General features: G+C 40.7%; 6 non-coding genes across 6 annotated transcripts; 1 reads left to right on the forward strand and 5 right to left on the reverse strand.

Annotated features, from left to right (window-relative positions):
* Nucleotides 1-536: 536 nt before the first annotated feature.
* Nucleotides 537-618, forward strand: trnal-uag. The gene has a single exon. It is a non-coding gene; the product is annotated as a tRNA-Leu (tRNA).
* A 4,397-nt stretch (nucleotides 619-5,015) lies between these two features.
* Nucleotides 5,016-5,089, reverse strand: trnat-ggu. The gene has a single exon. It is a non-coding gene; the product is annotated as a tRNA-Thr (tRNA).
* Nucleotides 5,090-5,630: 541 nt separating this feature from the next.
* trnae-cuc lies at nucleotides 5,631-5,702 on the reverse strand. The gene has a single exon. It is a non-coding gene; the product is annotated as a tRNA-Glu (tRNA).
* Nucleotides 5,703-9,851: 4,149 nt separating this feature from the next.
* Nucleotides 9,852-9,938, reverse strand: trnar-ucg. The gene is given in 2 exon segments: nucleotides 9,852-9,887; nucleotides 9,902-9,938. It is a non-coding gene; the product is annotated as a tRNA-Arg (tRNA).
* A 1,931-nt stretch (nucleotides 9,939-11,869) lies between these two features.
* Nucleotides 11,870-11,941, reverse strand: trnah-gug. The gene has a single exon. It is a non-coding gene; the product is annotated as a tRNA-His (tRNA).
* A 481-nt stretch (nucleotides 11,942-12,422) lies between these two features.
* trnan-guu lies at nucleotides 12,423-12,496 on the reverse strand. Its single transcript has one exon. It is a non-coding gene; the product is annotated as a tRNA-Asn (tRNA).
* Nucleotides 12,497-24,966: the final 12,470 nt, after the last annotated feature.

A 24,966-nucleotide genomic window follows, 5' to 3' on the forward strand; every position in this document is an offset into this window, starting at 1 on the left:
TGTTTCCCGTCCTTCCGTTGTCACCAATTTTGTTGAACTTCAGTCCCCTTGTTTAATGCACAGCAATCACTCTATCTATTTTCAATTTTCACTGTAATACCTTAACGTGCACTTCTCCTGGCTTCATCTCCATTGTCCCATTCTTAGAGTTCCAAGTGTAAACCAAACACTCGCATTGCATTTTGTCAATTATTGTTAAATAAATGTTAAATATATGTTTCCGCCAGGTTTCGAATGCGGGACCATTCGAGTGTAAGGCGCACGTGATAACCACTACACGACGGAAACTTCAGTGAGCTGATGAATATCGAGAAATGGATGAAAATCAAATGCTTCTACACCTGGTTTGTTTGAATACGGGTTAAATAATTGTTGAAATTGTTGATGAATTTACTAACGTCGGTGCTCTTTTACGGAAGAAAAGTGAACAGTTTGTCGGAGTATGGACGCAGCTCTCTGTCATGGCAGGAGAAACTTTTGACATGAATAGTGAGACAGGACGGTATAATCCATCTTGCAGACAAGGGCAAGCAGGGGGTAGCGTGGCCGAGCGGTCTAAGGCGCTGGATTTAGGCTCCAGTCTCTTCGGGGACGTGGGTTCGAATCCCACCGCTATCAAATGTTTACGATCTTGGTCGTTTTTGTACATCTTTTATTTTTGGAACAGAAAGAGCTGTGACCTTATCAATGGCTATTCGACCACTTTCAATCCAGCATAACTCAGCTTCACTCCTTCAGCTCCAGCAATTCTATTCAGTGACAAGATATGAATACCTTCCTGCAAGTACTTTGAATGCAAGAATGCTTTTGAATGCATCCGGAATAAAGAAGGTAGGATGCCGTTGAATTTCGAAGAAAAAGTAAAAGATGTTCCCATTAAGTAATGAACCAATTGAGGAATATTTCAGAATATATTGAAAAAAAAGACACCGGAACCAACAAACAAATTCAATTTGCAATACTTCTTTGTAACGCTTTCCAGCTTAGCGTGAGTAATACCTTAAATTCTTCTCCGAAAATCGCTGTTCCTAAATTAGTTGCTGTTTTGATCCAAGTAAAGTTTTAAAGCCATTTGTACTTGATTTAAATATCTGTTTTGAGGGAACAAGGCGTCTGTTGAGCAAACATTCCAACATCACAGTGATCAGGGAGTTTCCATTCATTGGCATTAAGATATCAGCTTTGAGTAACTCAGTTACTGGTGTTGTGATGACTTATCAACTCAGTTCTTGCCCGTGACATTAATTGTGTCAATCAAACGCTGTAATTATCTTCAAAAATGTGTAGACAGAAGTCTCTGTGGCGCAATGGGTTAGAGCGTTCTGCTGTTAACTGAATGGTTGGTGGTTCAAGCCCGCACTGGGAAGATCCTCTTCTGTAAGAAATATATTCTTCTACAATTCTTTCCTCTCACTTGAAATAATGTCATGAACGACTTCAGAACTGCTGGTCTTTATATATTGGTTCCATTACCTGTTTTTTTTTAACCGACATATTGCTGGAACGTTTGATAACATTTCCAAACCACTCGTCGCAGGGTATGTTGGAACACGATTCCTGTCATTCTCTCGCTCCCATATTCTTTCTGCCTCTCTGCCTTTTTGTTTAATCTTTTCTCTCTCTCTCTCTCTCTCTCTTTCTCTCTCTGTCCTTCTCTCCCTCTCTCTCTCTCTCTCTCGCTCTCTCTTCTCTCTCTCTCTCTCTCTCTCTCTCTCTCTCTCTCTCTCTCTCTATCACTCTCTCTACCTCTATCTCTTTCTCTCTCGCGCGCTCTCTCTCTATCACTCTCACTCTCTCTCCCTGTCCCTCTCCCTGATTGTCTCTCCCTCTCTATCGCAGTCTTTCTGAATCTCCTCACAAGGATCCAGGAAATGAACACTGGGAATTGTCCATTCCTCACATCTCCTGTGGCCTCACTCTGTCCAAGGATCCTTGCGTTTGACACAATGCCTTATCTGAATTTCGAGACATGTCTATTTGAAGGGATTTTTAACCCTGAAATGTGAAACTGAAAACTGGTTCTTACTTACTGTTAATAAACAAAGGCGGTTGGGTGGATTAATGGAATTTTCCTAAGAATTTGCCTATCTGAGAATCAAACCCGTGTCCTCTCGCTAGTGAGGCGTGCGCTCTTGCCAATATGCTACAGGACTCCATAATAATAGGCTGGTGTTGTTACTGTGTGTCGTCCAGTGACTATGTGTGTTACATTGCAAAGAGGAGCCCATTGTTTAGCCTGTATGTGCTAGACTGCCCAAAGCAGCCTAGTGTACTGTCTTTGCCTGCTGTACTGCCCACAGGAGGCCAATGTAGTGACTGTGTGTGTTAGCCTGTCCACAGGAGCTCAATGTAATATCTGTGTCTATTACACCGCCCAGAGGAGGCCAATATAAAGACTGTGTGTTAAACTGACCACAGAAATCAATGTAGGAACTGTGTGTGTTAGACTGCCCACAAGAGGTCAATGTAGTATATGTGTCTGTTACACCGCCCAGAGGAGGCCAATATAATGACTGTCTGTTAAACTGACCACAGGAAATCAATGTAGTGACTGTGTGCGACATACTGCCCACAACAAGTTAGTACCCACACAAGGTTAGTGAAGTGACTGTGGGTTTTGTACTGCCGAAAGGAGATTAGTGTAGTGACTGCGCATGTGTTGCACTGCCCATTGGAGGCTGGTGCATTGATTGAGTGTGCCATACTGCCCACAGGAGGCTAGTGCTGTAAACGTGTGTTAAACTTCCCCCATTCTCATGTCCTCACCGCCATTCCTCTCCTGGACCTTGACATCTAACCCTCCAACTCTATTGCCTTGTGAGAAATGCAAGTTATTGCTGTTTAAAAATAGAAAGGTTGGCCACTGCTTTGCTGTGTTTGGCAAACTCTAAACTGATCATCATTGTAAACAGGAGAATAGATTGTGTACAATAAATTGCTTCATCCTGTCACTGTTTTCACTTTATTGTATTTTGTTTGCTAAAAATATTTCAACAACTTGGGATCAAACGGTACCAATTCCTACCCGTTCAAGTCACCCCATTGGCTTCAACAAGACACTAACAACGGAATTCACTTGAGTCGCAGGAAAAAGGTTTTGTCATAGAATAATAGTGTCATACAGCACCGAAAGATACCATTCGACATGAGACAGAAAGATGTCTGCGCCGGCTCCGAAAAGAGCAATCTAACTCAATCCCGATTTCCCGCTTTCTCTCCGTAGCCCTGCAGTCTTGTCCTCCCTAAATAATCATCTACTTCTCTCTTAAAAGTTATTGTTGAATCGGCTTTCACTTGCCTTTCAGGTAATACGTTGCCGAAACGAACAACTCGTTGAGTGAAAATTTCCCTACAATAGTTGGCACACCCTATCATTCTAACCATTCATCACTTGTTTACAGGGTGGAATTAAAGTACATGCTTCCATGTGAATCCTCGTTAGTATAGTGGTCAGTATCTCCGCCTGTCACTCGGGAGATCGGGGTTCAATTCCCCGACGGGGAGATCATTTTAGTATTTGTTAGCAAATTAATCTACGTTGTTATTGTTTTACGTCAATCAGAAAATATTGGGGGTAGAAGGTTCTTTTGACCCAAGTGTCTTTTCTCCCGAAAACTACACATTCCATACCCTTTGCACTATATTCAGCGAAGCGTTTTTAGAAGTCTCGAAGTTGTGATAAGACACTGTATCAAATGAAACAATTACTGATATTCAAACTCACAATAGACTCTTTGAATAATATCCTTTGACAAATGCGGTGATTATTACAAGTGATTTTGTAGAAGCTGGCGGTTAGCACAGACACACTCTCTCGATTAAATTTGATGTCCATTCATTGTCACGAACACAGTCCTAGGGATATAGGATTGAGGGATTGAGGTATTGAGGGATACCCCATTCCATAAATAGGGTGACCAAAAAGTCGTGATAGATATTCTGTTATCGAGAATAAAAACGTTCATCGTTTCTTTACTACTTATTCTACATGGTAATGGGTTAACCACACCCAAAACTCAGTCAGTTTTTCCATATGAGCAGATATTACTTTGTCTTACACTGTATCTATGAAGTTCGAAAAAACAGCTACTTTTTGCAGTTGGTTGATATCACGTTTTATGTCGTCAATTCGCTTTGAATAGTTTTCTTAATAGTACCCGTTGCACCGATGACAACAGCAACATTTGTTTTACATTGCCACCCACGTCTGCATTGAACAAGTAGATCGATATATTTCCAGAATTTTTGTAGCTCCTTATTTTTCGTATGGTAATTACTTTGGATATTTACAGCCAATCATATTGCACGTCAATTCTAATTACCCATTCATGTTGACATCTGGTCTGTTACAGCTGATTGAAATGCCTGTATGTAATTTAATGTGTCTGTGTCAAATGCAAGGATTATTATATTATTATAAATGTAAACCGCAGATTATTGTAAACTTGTTTAATTGTATGACATTCGCTGATGATATTGTTACGAGTTGAACTTTACAACACAGTCAATATTTTTACGAATTGTCAGTTAATATGTTTAGCGACATTGTTAAGTTTGATGAGATATTCTATTTTTTATTATTATTTATACGATAACTATGATCATGGTCGCGAAAATAATAACATATCGATGTACAAATGAACACAAGCAACAAAACCAGGTACCTTGAGAGGGAAGATAATTGTTAGTGTTACAAGATTACTGAATAAGAACACGGTTTGTAGTCGATTGACGAATCGCTTTTCTGGGGTAATAATCCCTTCAATTATAACAAGAATAAAAGCTATAATAGTAATGAATTGATCACGTTGATTCACAGGTGCTTGAGGGCTGCTTCTGCTAAAACCTGCTGCTTTTCGGTCACAAAACATCCAATAAATTCACTTTGCTTTATATTCTGTGAAGCGCCTTGAGACGTCTTGAACACGTGATAAGGCGCCATAACAAACGCCAGTCTAAATACTGTTATTATTGTTGGCAGCAGCACTGCAGCTAATGTAACATAATTAAAATTATGAACCGTACGGGGATTGAACCCGCGACCTTGGCGTTACCAGCACCACGCTCTAACCAACTCAGCTAACCGGCCTGACTTGCTGAGTGAGTCACAGGAAGCTCTGATTACTGATGTACGGTATGCAAACTTCTTACTAACATATTGTGGTGCATTCTCTGCACAACAGACAGCGACGTTATTCAATTAATCAAACCAATCTGCTGCTTGCAACATAACTTTGATACCTAGTTGCTCAGGAGAAATTATATACTCAGTAGTTCGAAAGAAGTGGTAACAAATCACATTTTAACTAAATTAATTTATTGTCAAACCAGTTCAGGATATTGTATGAGCTTACTCCCTGATTTTCTTTAATAAAGGAAACGATTATCGACAGCTTTTATTTGAATAAAACAGATCATTTGCCCATAAAATATAAAGTCAACTTACTTTAAACTATATTGTGTGAAGAGATTTGAGTCGTCTCGAAGACGCTATATGGGGCTATATCAAAGGCAAGTATTATTATTATTATTGTTGGTGCTGTGAAGCGCAGCCACATTGCAGGACATATCTGCCTGTTGTTTGTACACAAGCAAATTTCGGTTCCAATCGAAAAAACAAAATGAAATGCTTCCCTGACCGGGAATCGAACCCGGGCCGCGGCGGTGAGAGCGCCAAATCCTAACCACTAGACCATCAGGGAACACACAGGAGAGCAATAATCCTCGCATATAAAAAAAAGAGATCCAAAAGAGATTTGAACCGTCATTGAAATGCACGGAGAGAATCCGAGTGGCCAATGGAACTGAGCAACTCTCGTTGCTTCTCATCAACTACAACAACAACAGCAACAAAATTACATTTGTAGAGCGCCTTTCACGTCGGGAGGACGTCACAGAGCTCAATCTCTCATAAGAAAATGAGAATCATTGGGGAACATTGAAGCGCCTTTCTTTAAATTAATTTGCAGGGACGAGAAGAAGAGAAATCTGAAATTATTAAGAGTAGGAAATGTAGTTCTTGCAGAGAGAAACATTGATAAGCAATAGAACATTAGGCATCCAACGTAAGTGAGGGTTCCTCTTCCAGTTGTTCAATCTTTAATTGATAGGGGTGACTTCTTGACGAGAGAAATTCAGAGATAAGGAGATAGGTCGGGTAAATTGAGTTAAATTCGGGGATCAGCCATTATCTTAATAAATGGCGAAGCAGGCTCAGGGGCCGAATGGCCGAATGCTGCTCCTACTTCTTAAGAGAAGTTAAACCGAGGATCTGTACCTGTACAAGTTGACTGGAAAGACCGCATGTCACGGTTTGAAAAGAAAAAGTAGGTTTCTCCTTGTCAGCTGGCCATGATCCTCCAAACCAAGATTAATCAATCACTTCATGGATGTTAGAACCAACTGGTAGCCTCGTTTTCTGAAGCAATACTCCGCAGAACACTTTACAATGACGATAATAATAATCTTTGCATTTGATAGAGCCGCTCATTACGTTTCGAGACGTCTCACAGCATATAGCGGAATGTTCCTCACCATTATTTAGTTCAGATTTGTAATAAAGTGAAATGGCTTTTACATGTTATGGGCAAAATACGGAAGCCAATTGCGTACAACTGAATCCTACAAACACTGATTATCACTCTCATTTGGAAGAAATTGTTACCGCTGGAAAAGTATTCCACCAACGGCCAAACAAACAACCAGGTTCCTACATACGTAAACAGGTGTGTCGAGAACGAAACTTGCCGAACGTCTCGTCCTGCTGGGAATCGAATCAATTAACACACGAGCGAAAAGAGCAACACACTGTGTATTTGGGTGCATTTCAGCTGCAATATCTGTACACAAATCTGTGGTCACGATGTGCGAGACAAATTTTCTTACTCACATCCATCTCCTTATAGGTAGTTTTTCTTCCAGCAGGAACACAAAAAAAAGGACAATGAAAATGTTTTGCTGGTCAAGGTGAGCACTGAGCAGGTTATTTTCTGCCGGTTTGAACAATTCTCCTTCCATCGCGCTCTGTGTCGGACAAAACTCTTGAGCGCTGAGCCACATGACTGTGAGGCTGAGAGAACAAAATGTCAGCGAATATTACAGCAATGTCGTGAACATCTGGACTGGTTACTTTTATTGTTGTGATATTAGCCTCCATTTTACTAAAATAATAATAAATCTTGTTGATAATCCTTGCGTCTGTTACGGCGCCCTACCACATGATCAACATATCTTTGAAGCGTTTTATCAAGATTTTACTATCAAATTGGTCTTGTTACTTTAAAATGTTGTTGTTCTAAGCGAAGCAAAGTTTGTCAAAAATAAATACAATCGATAAATCCTTCTAAATAGACACATACTACCCCAGAAAAGCAGTTAAATATAACAAAAAATACTTTAGGAATTGAGCAATGATCCCAATTTTATTCTTATGAGAATAACAGAAATGCAATGATATTAATCCAATAATCACAATTATTATGATAATAAGAAAGTATCAAGATAATACAATAATGATAGTATATTTATAAAAATAATAAAAGTAATAATAAATTAGTAATAATAACAATAGTAATAACGGTCACTTTAACGTCGCTGCTCCCGTCTCGCCGTGGTTGGTTTGTCCCGCCGCCGCTGCCCCATCTCTCCTGCCCCACAACTGATAACTTACTATGATCTGAGCTTTCTAAACACTGTCGATTAATGCATATTATTATGCTATTAATGATTAGTAAACAATATTTGCCGGACAATCTCCCACCAAAACCCCTAACGCACTTCTTCCCTCTCCGTCACATCCTCCCTCACTATGTCCCGCACGAAACTCCGCGCCCCGATTCCCCCCAGTCCTGGACAGACTGCACTGGCTGCCTGTCCCAGAGAGGATCAACTTCAAGATCCTCACCCTCGTATGCAAGTCACCGCTATCCTCTGCACCCCCCGACCTCTCCGACTTCCTTTCTCCTCAAAACAGCGCCCGTTGCCTTCGTTCCTCCGGGTCTGGTCCCGTGCTCGCTCCATTACCAGATGTCTGTCTCCCTCTTTCTCTCATCCCTATCTGCCTTCATCGCTTCCTCCATCCCAACCATTTCCTCTGTACGTCTCCGTCCATTAACATCTCCTGTCACTGCATATAGTGACCTCCGACTCCTGTCATATAGTGACCCCGGCTCCTGTGACACAGTGACCCCGGCTCCTGTCATTGCATGCAGTGACCTGCGGCTGGTGGAGTGAAAGAGGAGTCAGAGACATTGAGGGAGAGAATGAGCTAGAGATAGAGAGAGAGAAAGAGCGAGAGAGAGAGCGAGAGAGAGAACGTGTATATGAGAGTTAAATAGTGTGTGAGAGAGAGAACGAGATTAATTTCACAGAATGAGGGGAGAGAGAATGATATGACTGTCAGAAGAGAATGAGAGACAGTGATTTTGACAGAGTATGTGTGTGCTTGTGAGTTTGTGAAAGCGAAAGAGAAAGAGTGAGAGAGAGGCAAAGGGGTGTCAGGAAGGATCAGGTCTGCATCCAATCTCACAAGCCGTGATGAGGAATGGGGTAATCGGCGGATAAGGGGCGAGTGGTCAACTCCTTCTTATTGAGGCGACGGCAGAAACCAAACTGCTGTACAAGATGACAGTCATTTTGATGTTAAACGATAGCAAAGGATGTGACAACGGCGCCGTGTCTTAGGAGCTAAAGCGCCTGTCTCGTAAACAGGAAATCACGGGTTCAACTCCCAGCGGTGCCTTGCTGAATTCCCGAACATCACACATGCTGATTATTGCTGGCATGTGTGTCACAGCATGATGTACCTTGTAATTCCAGTCGTTACAAGTAAAACTACAGCTTTATTGTGTCTCGGAAATAATGCACCATTGCTGCCAATTCATGAAAAATCTCTGAGTTCCTGGTACAGATTTATACTGATATCGGAGACACGACATTTGTCATTAGTGTCCTTTCGATGAGTCTATCAGTCTTGATACTAAAGTTGAACGGTTGTTAATTTAATTACCATTTGTTAATCTGACTCGGGTTCGGATTATTGTGGGTTTTAGAGCCTCTTTAGCTCTTTGGTTGACGCATTCACGTGAGCTACAGTAATGACAAAATGTTGTTATTATCACCTACTATGCCTATTCCTTTATGCACAAGGGCATTTGGCTGTTGATATCTAAGAAGCAACAGCCTTCAACCATTTTTCTTTGTACTGACTCAATAATTACATGATCACATGTTCCATAACCTCTCACCCATTTGACCCATTGTTAGTATGTTAATTCTGCACACTTTATGCTAACACAACCGACCAGCGGTGAGCTTCTGGTGAATAAAGACTTGGAACAATCTGTGAGAGAATATCATCTGGTGAAGGAAGAAAATGAAAAAGTGGATTTCAGTTTAGACTTTACATTCATTGACAGGACAGTTATGCTCCTACATTTGTATCTCTGAGCAATGTTCAGGTGGCGAAGGAGTTGCAGCCCTGTGTTGGACGCTTTGAGTACAAACAAGAGGTCTCTGGAACTAATCTATGCTATCCCGTTCAGTTGGAATAATTTCGCAAAGAAAATTTATTGTAACTGCTGTTATATTTTCAATTCTCAAACTTTTGACTCGAGAATATATTTTTCTCCAATATTTCAAAAGAGAAAAACAAATCTGCTTTTCAGAAACGAAACGTGTGGCCATAAACCGGAGCGAAACACCGACTCTGGCGTTATTAGCACAAAATAACAGCAACACTGTTTAACTACAACTTGTAGTTAAATGTTCGTGTAGCATCACGTTTGTCAAAGAGAACACAATTTACTAATTTGCAATATGCAAATTTCATAAGAAAAACGTTTGTGCCAAAAAGACCACGACAGGACTCGAACCTGCAATCTTCTGATTGCCTTCAAGTTCACCGAAGTCAGACGCCTTATCCATTAGGCCACGTGGTCCACGTTACGCACAGATACGTCAGTACTAACTGAAATGCTACTTCCAGTCATTGGGTTTAATTTTATTTTGACATCTCGTTTTCGAAAACGAAAAAAGAAAAAAAGGAAATATATAAGGAAACTTAAGTATTTTCAGTTTGCATTTGCAGCTTCTTCGCATCTATTTCTGTTTCACATTTAATAGTTTGGAATTATATCTCTCCAGCCACGTAGATCTCTGCCAAACCAGGGAAGTATAGGAAGGTATATTCATAGAAAATTAATGAATAGAGAGAGTCATGATTTTCTCGTTCCAGTGCCAGTCAGTTTCCCCAACGATGATCGCAATATAAATGCAAGTGATTGTCAGCATCGAGTGAGCGGAAAGGGTTAATCACTACTTCTCCATTGTCAACGCTTCATTTTATGAATTGCAAGATTCGTCTTTATTTTTCAACCAATCACGTGTTTTTGTGTTTTTATTTCCTGCTTTACAACCCAACCTGTTGTGCGAAATAATCTGCAGAAATCGTGTCTCAACGGTCGCGCGTCTGACTCCAGATCAGAGGCTGGTGTTCAAATCAAGTGGAGGTCAATGTCTTGGTTCACGTTAACACGACAATCAATGCAATAGATTGTCTCATCCACGAAATTCAAAGTTTTACCAAAGAAGAGCATCGTTATACCACAGCTGTGTTTTCTCAGTTGAAAACATAAAGGGAGAAATTATTTTGAAAACAATTACACTGTTATATTTCTGTCTTGCTTTGAACAGTAAAGAGAGCTCATCCCCACTCAACCTCAGCTGCCCTCCTTACCTGAGAGAATCGAGTCCTTATTCTATTTTAAGATGTTGTTGAGTTATATAAGAAATAAATAGTAAAGATAATTCAGAACACGACTTGTCAATAATTTGTGCAAAGATTTCCTGTCAACGTGTCCCATCTGATGTACTGATCTAAAATAACTTTTATCTACAATATTATGAAGGAAAACTTTCAGTGAGATAAGCTTTGCATTGGACGATTCTCCACCATGCCTCTTCCACGGGTTACCACAGTTCACATTTATTATCAATGTGAAACGTTCCTACAAACAGTGGCACAATTAAAATAACCGTAAAATTTCATATGTAGTCAGGATGCTTAGAAGGCTCCAACTTGCAATGATAATAATAATAATCCTTTCATTTGATATAGCGCTTTTCACTTCTTGTAGACGTTCCAAAGCGCTGCACAGAATATAATATAAAGCGAATTGACTGTATATTTTGGGCGAACGCGGCAGCCAATTGCGCACAGCAAAGTCCCACAAACAGTCGTGGATTGAAAATGACCAATTAATTTTTTTTTGGAGGTATTATTATCAGGCGTGTGGAGTAAGGAAACTTGACCAAGGTTTCGCCCTCTGCCTGGAATTGAACTCAGTTCTCTCGCTTGCAAAGCGAGGACTCTAACCTCTGAGCTACAGAAATCCACGTAGTAAACATGATGATGCGTTTCTGAAGCCAGTTTGATAACCAGAAGATTTCATTGTAGGTCATAAGTTACAATATTCATCTTCCAAAAAAATTGATTCATAAATGTTAGTATATTATATGGTTGAAGTGGTGACTAAAGCATTATAATTGCCGAATGGCTGCGATATTGAACTCAAATCTCAAGTGTTTTATCACCGAAGGAGATTGTTATGATCGCAGTATTAATTAATCTGGTATTACCACCGGCGAACAGAACTGACCATTTGGCATTGACTTTATTTTCACAGATAATGTTTATTCTGCAAAGCATTTGGAGACGCCTCGACAAGATAAAGCGCTCCCCCAAAGCATTATGATTATTAGCATTATTGTTGATTAAATGAAGACGGGGCAATTTCAATTTCAGATTAATTGTGCACTTAGTTACGTTAAAACATTTCAAAAATATGTTAAAAGGAAAATCGATGGCGATTGCCGTGACTCGGATTCGAACCGAGGTTGCTGCGGCCACAACGCAGAGTACTAACCACTATACGATCACGGCTGTACACCTCCCGCCACATACAGTGCAGTTGCTCACAAGTATAATAAACGATTTGCATTATTTTTTGTAGAATTAACGCTGATGATCTGGAAGTGTATTCACTTATTCCTGTAACGCAGAATGTTTTATGTTTAAACGAGGTGCATAATTGAGACAATTGTCTTCATTGCGAACATTTTAATCTGACCTTTAAGATCAATTATCATCTCATAGATAGTTTAATCAGCAATGACTGTACACACAATATTTGTGCACGAAGTATCAATAAGTGTGCAGCGGATTTGTGATACTTGTTTTGAATCGACTCTTACCTGAATTTCTAACCTAAACAGATGGTGAGCTCCGGCCACTCAGCGTATCTAAGGTTGACGTTGTGGATTGTTTGACTCGAGTAGGTCCCGAGTGTAACTGATGTTTTTCACAATATTTTTTGAAGGGCGACGGAAAATTGAAGAAGCATATGTTTCTTCCAGTAGAGGACCGTCCCTGGGTGGGCTCGAACCACCAACCTTTCGGTTAACAGCCGAACGCGCTAACCCATTGCGCCACAGAGACTTCTTTCCAACGTTTTGCAAGAGAAATACACCTTTCTATTGACATAATTGTTGTCACGGGCAAACACTGGATTGACAAATTATTACAACATATGTAGGTTAGTTATTCAAAAAGTGAAATCTGAATACAAACAGATGGAAACACTGACCACTGTGTAATGTGGGATTGTTTGCTCATCAGCACCTTATTCTCCCACAACAGACATTCAAGTGAAGTACACATGCCGCAAAACTTGATTTGGATCAACTCAGCAACTAAATTTGAAAGAATGTTTTTTGGAAAATAGTTTGAAATGTAGTCATAAATAAAAGAGTTACGTGATAGTACATAATGTTGTTCACGCTGATCTGGAAAGATTTATAAAGATATATAGTGAAATTGAATTTATTGATCTGTTTTGGTGTGGGTTTTTTTCGAAATATTGCAAAACATTCCTCATTTGGTTCATTGCTGAGCGGGAACAGCTATTATTTTTCTTACTTGTCGGAAGATATTTACCTCTTGACAATGAAATGAATTGCTGGAGCTGGAGAAGTGAATCTAATTTATGATGGAATCAAACTGATCGAACTGCCATTGATACAACCAAAGTCACGGGGTATTACCTCTTGGACAGTAAATATTGGCCGCTGGTTAATTATTGGAAGATGGAGGCATACTGGTAACTTCTGCCACAGCTGTTTCTGTTCCGAAAACACATCCGACGCAGTCGGTCGATGTAAAAGACGAACAAGAGCATGAGCATTTGATAGCATTGGGATTCAAACTCACGTCCCAAAACAGATTGGAAATTAAATCCAGCGCCTTGGACAGCTCGGTCACTATCCTTTGCTTGCCCTTGTCTGCAAAACATACGTAAGAACGTAGCTCACTGATTTTGTTAATTTTTTATTTGCTGCAATATCGGAACCACGGGATCATAATCGGACTATCTTTTGAAATACGTAGAGTAAAACAGCGCAAAATTTAGCAATATTGTTAAAGATTTCAAGCATTGCTGGATTGATATTCGACAAAGCTATTTGGGGATTTCTTTTAATTGATTGTCCTACTGTCCCTTTTTTAAATCAATTTTCAGAAATTAAACTGCTTGGTAGGATCAAGTACTATTGGTTTGAAATATTGCAACGCACCAGTCACTTCCTTCTCGACTGTAAGACCTTGAGCTATTCTTTTCTCCTATTACAGCGATTATAAACCATGACACTACGTGCATTCGGAAGATTCAATTTTGGTTCAGGTGTTACGTCGCATCGTTGAATTACAGGAGTTTTGTGAAAGATCTGAAAATTGGGTGGAAAAATATCTGAGTTTTATTCACTTCTCAACAACAATGAGTTCACATAAGTTTCCGTAATATAATGGTTATCACGTTCGCCTTACACGCGAAAAGTCCCAGGGTCAAAACTTGGCGGGAACATTATTTAACTATTATTATAAAAATATGATTCTCGAATATTAACGAACACACAATCTTTCAATTGAATTGGTTGGAGCCGCATAACAAACATACACTAAGAAAAAAATTGTCATTTTGTAAAGCTGTAAACAAACAAATATTTCAGGCAACAAACAAACATAAAACGTTGTTTCAGCCGATGAACTGAATTCCGTGGTTGCTGCAGTTTTGCAGCACATAACGTCACCTAAACACGTGTAGAGTCGGTTTCCGTTTCATCTGAACTTCTCGAACAGAATATAATCGATTAAATTGAAATGAGTAAAATGATGACGCCATCTATTGCGCTCAACATATTCCCCTGTTAGCAAAAATATCACTTGAGTGCGGCGATCACAGTCAGATGTGGATAATTTGTTTTCATTCAACAGCAATAACTTCCATTTCACACAAGACAATACAGAGTGGAAGGCTTCGACCTGAAACTCCAAGGATGGGAATATTAGGGATGGGGCGAGGAGACGTGCTTGATTAGGTTTTACTGTGGAGTTGAAGACACTTAGAGAGTGGTTGAGTTGCAGTAACAGAGGAAGATTTCCAGAGCCTGGTGTGTTACAGCTGAAAGACAACAACGTTAGTGACATTTAAAGGTCGGGCACAAACAGAAGGTCAGCGATAGCTGAGCGCAGGAGATGCACAGAGAAACATCAGGAAGCTCAGCGTCAGCTCAGTGCATGATGTCACCAGGCTCTCGTTTAACCTGGAAAGAAGAAACTGAGATAGTTTTATATGAAATTACGATATTTATCTCATAGTTAATGTCATACTTTTGACAGAGGAGAAAAGTAAATCAACATTTGTATGTTCTCATTTCCACCCCCCGCGCACACACACACACACAAAAAATTATAAAAGTAAAGCTCAAACAGGGACTTGAAACCTGGCCCCTCAGATTGCCGTCAAATTGGTCACATTAAAAGACTGATGCTCTACCGACTAAGATATCCGGGCTCCATGATATCTGTATCAAAGTGTTTTCTCTGTATCACAGGCCTGGTCTCTGTATAACAGGCCTGGTCTCTGTATAACTGACCTGGTCTCCGTATAACAGGCCTATTCTCCGTATAAGAGGCCTGGTCTCTGTATAACTGACCTGGTCTCCGTATAACAGGCCTATTCTCCGTATAAGAGGCCTGGTCTCTGTATAACAGGCCTGGTCTCTGTATAACTGACCTGGTCTGCGTATATCAGGCCTGGTCTCCGTATAAGATGCCTGGTCTCCGTATAAGATGCCTGATCTCCGTATAAGATGCCTGGTCTCTTTATAACATGCCTGATCTCGGTATAACTGGCCTGGTCTCTGTATAACAGGCCTGGTATCTGTATAAAAGAACGGGTCCCTGTATAACAGCCCAGGTCTCTGGATAAAAGTCTGGGACTCTGTATAACAGTCTTGATCTCTGTGTAACAGTCTTGATCTCTCTGTAACTTTCTTGGTCTCTGTACAACTGGGCTCGTTTTGGATAACAAGACTGGTCACTGCATAATGGCCTCATCTCTTTATAACAGGCCTTACATAAATAAATGAATAACGGGGGCATTATTCACGACTGATTAGATGTGGGGACAGGAGGCAAAGAAATTGTTAATTGTTCCATCGACTGGAGATGGGTTTGAAGGCCACCTGGTATGGGGATGGGAATGCAAAGGAATCAAAGAGATGGAAACCATGAGGAATGTAGAAGTTCCCATTTTTAGTGGGACCACATTAACATCATCTCATGTCTTATCTCTACAGGGCACAATCTGCAGCATTGATTTTGCCGATGAGTTCGCTCATGTTCGATGTTCTCGGGTTTTTTTTGTGGATTTGTTCAAACAAGAAGTCCGAATATATGTGCCTTGACACAAACGCACACGCACACAACGCGCACACAGTGACACACAGATATACACATAAGCTGAGTCACACACACACACATATACAAACATAGATACAAACAGATACTGACACAGACACTCACAGAAACTCACAAACGTAATACACACATACACACAGAGAAGCACACAGAGCCACCCACATACACACATATGCATGATCGGCCTCACAAAATAACACCAGGAATAGGAAGCAGACGGCGCTACCTTATATGGAGCAGATCTGTGTCTGTGAATCCAGATGCTCTGTGAAGGGATAAGTTGTCACTCTGCACTAACATGAATGCATTGTAATTGTGACGTTACTGCACTGTAATTGTCACATCACTAGTTTGAAATGATGATATGACTGGACTGTAATGCTGACATGACTGGACTCTAATGCTTATATCACTGAACTGTAATGGTGACATGACTGGACTGTAATGCTGACATGACTGGACTCTAATGGTTATATCACTGGACTGTAATGCTGACATGACTGGACTGTAATGCTGACATGACTGGACTCTAATGGTTATATCACTGAACTGTAATGGTGACATGACTGGACTGTAATGCTGACATGACTGGACTCTAATGCTGACATGACTGGACTGTAACGGTGACATGGCTGGACTGTAATTGTGACATGAGTGGACTGTAACGGTGACATGAATGAACTGTAATGGTGCTTGACTGGACTGTAATGGTGACATGACTCGTCTGTTATGATGATATAACTGGACTGTAATGTTGACATAACTGGACTGTAATTGTGACATGACTGCAAGGTAATGGTGGCATGATTGGACTGAGCTGGAGAGAGAACGGCAGCGTTTTACAATGTCAGCTCCAGTGTGAACGTCAGTCACTGTGAGAAGCTTCAGTCGCTGTAACTTCAGGGGCACTCGTGTCTATATTCAGCAACATGGGGTTCAGGTCAGAGGGAAGGGAGGCCATTCTGCACATGTGTGCACCTGGGTGGCCCACATTGAAAAGAATTAGCACATATGTGCACTGTAGAGCATTGTTAATTGTGATTAGGGCAGAGAAATAAACAACGAGAAATATATGTGCTTTGCTTCAGTTTATCAATATTTAATATTGGAGACATTGATTTGTTTTCTTCTATATACCATATAGTTTGTAGAACACACAATCCCAGAATGCCTAGATATAACTAATATTTAAAAACGCTATGAAGAAAATAAGTGTGTAAAATTATGCAAGGGCTGTTTTATTTATATTACATTGTAGGGGCAGCGAAAGAAAAGCCATTCTGCACATGTGCGGACCAGTGTTGTCCTCTTTGTAACGAATCAGAGAGAGAAATACATCCAAAAACACAATATCTCTTCCACTATCTCCCCAAAGTCTCACATACACAAGCAGACAAAGCAATCAATATAGAAACCAGTGAATGCGACACACGCAGACACAAACAAACACATACACACTGATACAAACACAAAGGATCAACTCTCGCAATGCCTCTTTCAAGCCAGACACAGAAAGAGGACCTTACACACAAACTCACACGCAATTTGAAAGATGCACTGACAAATACAGACAGGGATATACATATTTAACCATGTCACTCCGTCTCCCCTGTCACACACAATGGGCATCGAGAGATACACATTATGAGAGAGATAGAAAAGAAGGGATAAAAAAGAAAATTCCCCACGAGTTGCGTTTAGGCTCTATGATTTTTTTCCAATTCCCGTTGGCTGTGGTGCTTGTCTCAACCTGTCATGACTAACCTAGCACACACTTTTGTCTCAGCTCCAATCCTCACACTCTTTCTCGTCTGAAGATAATGTACATTCTCTCTTATTTATCTCTTAACTTAAAATGAACTCTTTCTTTCTCTGTCCAGTCTAAACAGCCTCTCCCATTTTCAAGTCTAGCACTATCTGTCTACCTTCTCACACTAACAACTGCGGAATAAGATAGCTCTCTCCCCCTCTCTGGACGAACTATCTTTCTCATCGTCTCCCAGTAACTAAGCAGATGACCAGGTAACTTACTCAGTAACTAACCAGAAGAAATGGTCAGTTAATCAGTAGCTAACCAGGTGACCAGGTTACATACGCAGACACTATATAGATGACCAGGTGCCCCGCTGACTAATCAATTAGCCAGATATCCAACAAACCTGCTGCATTTTAGCCTTATCTGGAGGGATTTCGCTGGGTCCCAGAGAGGGAGAAATTCCCTTTTCTTCCGCAAACTCGCCGTGGGGTCTATAACTTCCAACTGAACAGGAATACCGGAGCTGAGTTTCACAACTCATCTGAAAGACGGCGTCTTCGATAATGCAACACCACCAGCAGATTTGATTTGCTTCTGTGATGCGGTCGCGTTTCTTTGAGTAAATACTCACAGATTGAAATATAGAGAATGAAAATATTGTTTATTCCTTTTCCCTTTTTTAACATGCAAAAACGCCCTGGCAGTGGGCGGTGTGGTGTCGGTGGATGTGTCTGCTGTGGGGTGCTTGAGATATATATATATATATATATATATATATACACAGAGAAAAATAGAGATGAACTCACAAAGATACGGATTGTATCACCACTGCAGTAGAAGTAAGAGAGAGGGAACGGCGACTACTCCCGTGTCCAACAGAACCAAACACATACGCGCACACTCACACACACTGAAACTCAGGCACACATTGATGCATACATGCTAAAACACATAAAAACACAGACATGCACACACATGCACAAACTGACACACAAACACATACTGACCTGCACACGTACACACACTCACACATACTGACCTCATCACGCACAATCACACGCACAATCGCACAGACACTCAAACACACTGACCTTCACACACATTGACCTGCACAAGCGAACGCACACATTGACATATACATACTACAACAAACAAACACCCAGTCTCACAAACTCACAAAGACTGTCAATCACAAATTCAGAAATCTACAAATGCACGTAGACCCTGACATAAACTTGTCAACACACATTCTCGCACACTGATCTACGCACACATTCACACATACACAGGAAAACATATAAAAATGAACACACAAACACACACACTCACGCCCAAAGACACACGCACATACATTCATCTATATACTAACAGAGCCGTACTGGTACATATCTGTTTCAGCGATTTCTGTTGACCCAACAGGTTTTTCAGAGTCGCAAATAACTATTGCTAATGAAATAATTTATCAATTAGAAAGAATGGAAAAGACACCAATTTACTAAGCTCCTCCCTGAATTTTGTCTGGGTAGCCGCATAAATACATGTGTTTGTACAGGAACTCAAAAGCTGCAGCATGAAACCAGTGCTCAATGTGATAAACATGGGTCTGTGAAGGAATATATTTTAGAAATCCTCCAATATAAAGAATATAGAACATACGTCATCCATAATAATATAAAGCTGGTGGAAATAGCACAGACTAAAACGACGGATATTTTCCGGTTCTTCATCTCTGGATCACTGTCACTCGCTCCTCTATTCTTCTCCCTATTGCTGTGTATCCGCAATGTATTGCGGACTCGATTGCCCACCAGTATGTGCCTGACAGTAAGGGTGTTTAGTAGCAAAATCATAACGAATGGGAAACTTGGTATTAAAATGTGATTAAGAGTATCAAACGCTTCCCAACTGATAGAAGTGTAATAGCTTGTTTTAATTTCGCGCCCCCAATGTATATTATTAATCATGTACTGTGGCTCTACTATAAAAACCCCAGGGAATGCTTATCACAACGCAAAACACACTCAATACCGCTATCACTGTACCAGAGGATTTTCCTGAACAATATTTTGTTTTCAGAATTTGGCAACAAATTGCCACATATCGATCAAAGCTGAAAGCCACAGTTAACCAGACAGAGATTATCGTTGTACAGGTAAGCAGGACCATAATGAGTCTACAAAGAGTTGTGATGGACACAAATGAATTTGGGAAATAAGCAGGAATATCTCGATAGAAAATCACTGATGTGATAATCACCATCAGATCTGCTGTTGACATGGCCAACAGATACTGAGAGATAGATTTGGAAAGACCGCACCGCTCTCGGGACAGGATTACCATCGACATCAGGTTAGCTACAGAAAGAAAGAGAGATACCAATCACAAACAATACAACAGCCAGCATTTCCTTAATGCATTTCTGCAGTTGATTTAGTGCCGATAAATCGAAAGCAGTGGACTTTTTGCTTGTACGACAGTCTCCTCTCCCTCCCACTACAAATGTTAATCCTGTGGATTCGATTGAGATGACACAAAACCTGACTCCCAAAGATACGAAGGGAAAGAAAGAGAGATTCACAGATGGCGAAATACGCAGACAGAAAGTTACAGAGACACAGACCGATAGAGACAGATTCAACAACAATAACTTGTGATTATACAGCGCCATTCACGCGGAGCAACGGACGAGAGATTCACTGACACAAACACATATACAGAGATACAAAAACATGGGGGGACAGCAATAAACCCACCCAGAAAGAATGATAGAGTCAAAGATGAAGAGAAAGTAAAACACACACGAATAGCGAGGGAGAGAGACAGATTCAAAGAGTGAGAGACAAACACAAGCGCACACAGCAATAAACACACAGTCAGAGAGATACACACACAAATAGAGAAACAGGGTCCGAGACAGAATGATACACAAACAGTCAGAGAGTAGCACACGCGAGAGAAATACACAGAAAGTGATATCTAGATACAGAGCAAGGCAGAAACAGTGAGATTGAGAAATACAGCGACAGTGAGACACACAGAAGCACACGGACTGGCAGAGAGATAAAGTGATAAACAGAGATAGCTTCAGACAGATAGGGAGAAATCCATTGACATTGCGAGATACAGAGAGAAACACAGGCAGAGATTCAGAGAGATGGAGAGATTCTCGGGGAAAGACATACATAGGCAGAGAGAGATACTATATATTTATGCAGTGTGAGATACAAAGACACATACAGACAGAACCAGATACAGAGATACACACAGGCACATAGAGGAGAGTTTCAGAGACACGCTCATAAAGCCAGAGTGACAGACATAGAAACACAAAACGAGAGACACACCCACAGGCAGCCAGAGAGTACAGGAGCACAAGCAGACACTGAGATCTAGTGCAGCATAGAGACAGAGACACACATAGAGAGATAAACACAGAGAGAGATAAAGAGAGCGAGAGAGAAAGAGAGACAGAGAGAGAGAGCGAGAGAGAGAGAGAGAGAGAAACGGAGAGATACAGAGACACAGAGACACACGCAGACAGAGAAACAGATACAGAGAGAAAGAGAGAGCGAGAGAGATAAACACATGAAGAAAGAAAGACTCAGAGAGACATATTTGTAATTGTTGTAGCTATTATTGTTTGACAATTTGGATTATTTTTGATCTCCAATCTAAAGTATGAATTGTAAATCGTAAATTATATGTTCCTGAAAGACAACCATAAAATTATTGCTTATGTATTTGTGTTTGGCATTCGGCCCTCATTAATAATAATATTGCTAATACTAATTAATACAAAGGCTTGGTTTCGATTCAGCGCTTTAACATGTTGTGAGGTCTCAAAGCGGTTCGCATAATTATCTGAAAAGTGAATTTACTGCATATTTTGTGGGGGAAATGCGGTAGCCAATTGTAACAACCTAAACAACAATAACAAGATTTATAGAGCGCCTTTCACGTCGGGAGGATGTCCCAAGGCGCTGTAAGTTGTGTCAGGACCCAAGCAAAGGGGAAATGGTCAGGGAGAGGGGAGGGAAGGGAGGGAGCGAGGAGGGGGTAAAGAGTCGAGACGGGAGCTGAAGGCGCGGTCCAAGAGAAAGGTATTGAGACCAGCCTTGAAGGAGCAAAGGAAGGAAGCGAGGCGAACACACTGGGGGATAGAGTTCCAGAGCCAAGGGGCTGAGAGGCTGAAGGCTCGGCCACCGATGGTAGGGCGGGGAATATGGAGCAGACCGGAGCCAGAGGAACGGAGTGTACGGGCAGGTAGGTAGGGGGATAGTAGGTCGGAGAGGTAGTAGGGAGCAAGGCCGTGAATGGCCTTGTAGGTGAGGATGAGGATCTTGAAATTGATCCTCTGGGGGATGGGGAGCCAGTGGAGGCGAGCGATGGCGAGGGTGGGAGTGATGTGGTCCCGAAGCCTGGTGCAGGACAATTCACGAGCTGCAGAATTCTGAATGACCTGCAGCTTATAACATTGTCAATAACAGGTTCTCATTACCGACAGTATTTAATTTTGTTGGCATTTAGTTTCTTATTAAAAGGTGCATAGAGATGTTGTCTTCTGACAATGAGCATGGGATTTTCCACATGTAGGACAGACATAAATATGGCTTCCAGACTGAAAGTTCATTGGTCAAATTTGATGATGAAACAATCGCAATCTATGAACAAGGAAACTCAAGTGAAACGAGAAACTTGGGGGAAAACGGATTTAATGATGATAAACGCAATGCAACATAATAGTTATCATTGTTTGAACATTTTCTCAGGTAAGTCAATCTTCTACTCGGATGGTAGGATGAAAGTGAATAATGCGTTTCCTTTACCTGTTAAAACCAACGAGACTTGAAGAGCAACATTTTGTTTGAGAAAGCATCCTATGCGACAATATTTAGAATTGCATCTCAACTCTCTAAATTAATAAAACTACACCTTGTGAATATGATATGTGTTTTTCCATTGTCGAATATATTGCTAGAGTTTGAATAAAATTAGTGAAAGGGCATTCGATGGTGGTATTGCGGCAACGATTTACAATCAATCAGTCTAAATAGTGATATTTTATTTAACAAATTGAAGTAACAGAGCAAATGGGTATTTAAGAATCTTCTTCATTTCCTCTCTAAACTTGCTCTGAGTCACCACGTAGATGCAAGTATTTGTGCAGGTACTCAAGAGCTGAAGCATGAATCCAATCTGTTGGACGGTATACCGAATGCTATTTTCTTTCTTTTCATAGTGATAGTTTGCAACTGACCATTTTAATGAATAGACAACATTTGTCATCCATAAAAGTAGAAAACTGCCCGATATAGCAAAGAGCAAAATGATGGATTTTCTCCGTTTCACCATTTCTGGATCATTCTGTTCATTACTATTGCTGTCACCCCAGATTCGCTCGCGGGCTCTGCTGGCTACTAAAATGTGCCTCACAGTCAGCGCATTGATAAAGATTATGAGAACAGATACAAGTACAGGATTGAACACACGGATCAACCATTCGTACACTCTCCAATATTCTGAAGTGTGATAAATCGGTTTTGCATTGCAGTATGTCGGTATATTATTAATTATGACAAGAGGAACCAGAATAAAATAAAATGGAAGGCATTGTGAACAGCTGAGCACACACATTGTTGTTATAACCAAACAAGCCGATTTTACAGAGCAATATCTGGCTTTTATTTTCTGAAAACAAATGGCGACATAGCGATCAAAGGTGAAGGTGACTGTGAGCCATATGGAACATCGAGTGGCTGAAGCCAGCAGAACGGTTCGTAACTTACACACAGGAGTGTAGTACAAGAAGCTAAATTTGAAATACATATTATTAATGCGGTTCAGCATCACATCATTGACAATTACCATGAGATCAGCCGCTGCCATGGCCACCAGGTAGAGAGTGACGACTTTGGAGAGACCGCAGCTTCCGCGGGACAGGATTACCATCGCCAACAAGTTCACTAAATAGGGGAAAAATAAATGGATATTATTTCAGCAGAATCGGGCCGAATCAGTTAGATCTGATTGAAGATCACAGGTTCACTGACACAGCAACACAACTATAGCTGAAAAGTGCAGGCAACTGGGCGAGTGGGTGATACCTGCCAATCCCCTTACCGAGCCACACACCCGCAAACCATCGCTCATTTAACCATTATTCCGGGGCGAACCGTGTGGCATTAGACTCTTTTTCGCGAGCCAGGGTCAAGGCCAGAGTCTCCACATATCTGAACCCAGCCCCAGCCGCAGCAAACGGGAAAGATGTGGGTGTCGGCATCTCCTTAATAGGACAGATAACGCTTCTCTACTCGAGGCTTAAAGTCCTTGAGACCAAGTGCACACAGCTGTACATATATAATTAAAGTACTTCGGAGTCTGCACAATGTGAACCAAGTTAAATATTCTTCAATAGGAACTGTACTATAGTAGAACGGTTTGTGTAACTGACATCCAGGTCTCATGATTGTCAGTGATATGTTCCTCTACACATATCGGCTGCTCTTTTCACTTACAAAATGCACAATAACTGCATTTTACAGCATAGACAGTGAGAAGCTTGGAGACGATCTGCTGGCTTTAGCGGCAATGTATCAAACATAGGGATTACTAAGACAATGACCAATTCAGCAAACAGGTAAAAACGTATAACTGAAATAAATGTTTCGAGATAATATGTCACATTACTTCCAGCCTCTGAATTCTATGACTAAGAGATAACTTTTAATATTTTACCTGGTACTCCAACTACTGCAAGAATCGGGTAGTATATTGCTTCTATTTCATATAATGTTGAATACGACATGGCAAGATATCAGCAGAAGCGCTGTTGCCGAATACAGAGTCTATAACTAACAGTTTGAGATAACGCATTGAGAGGCAATATTATTTATTCTAATGGAAAACCTCTGGAGAGCTTCCGAATTGCATCAATTGAAATGTTAATACTGTCACTGGATGTCAAGCCAAGCGGTACTCATCTCTATGTCAGGTGCAGTCCTGTAGCCAATTGGCTAATGTGCTCACCTCACAAGCGAGACACTTGTAGTTGAAACGCTGCAGGGCAAAACCTTGCGCAAGTTTCCTTACTCGCACCACCTGTTTATAATCCCTCAATGAAATTAAATAAAATAATCAATTGGTTACGTAAATCCACGATTGTTTGTGGGACACTGCTGCGCGTATTTCGTTACAGGTTACGCCCACAAATATACATTCAATTCACTTTTCACTAATCTCTCTGAATCCTTGACTTCCAGAAGACACGGAAAGCGCTATACCAAATTCACAATTATTATTTTTGTTATTGTTTAACATTTAACATTTATAACATTTATATTGAATGCAATACGGTAACAGCACCGGATATTGATTGAGATATTCAGTTTCTTGTTAA

This window comes from Callorhinchus milii, unplaced genomic scaffold (genome assembly GCF_018977255.1).
Source record: "Callorhinchus milii isolate IMCB2004 unplaced genomic scaffold, IMCB_Cmil_1.0 Scaffold38, whole genome shotgun sequence".
NCBI lineage: Eukaryota > Metazoa > Chordata > Chondrichthyes > Chimaeriformes > Callorhinchidae > Callorhinchus > Callorhinchus milii.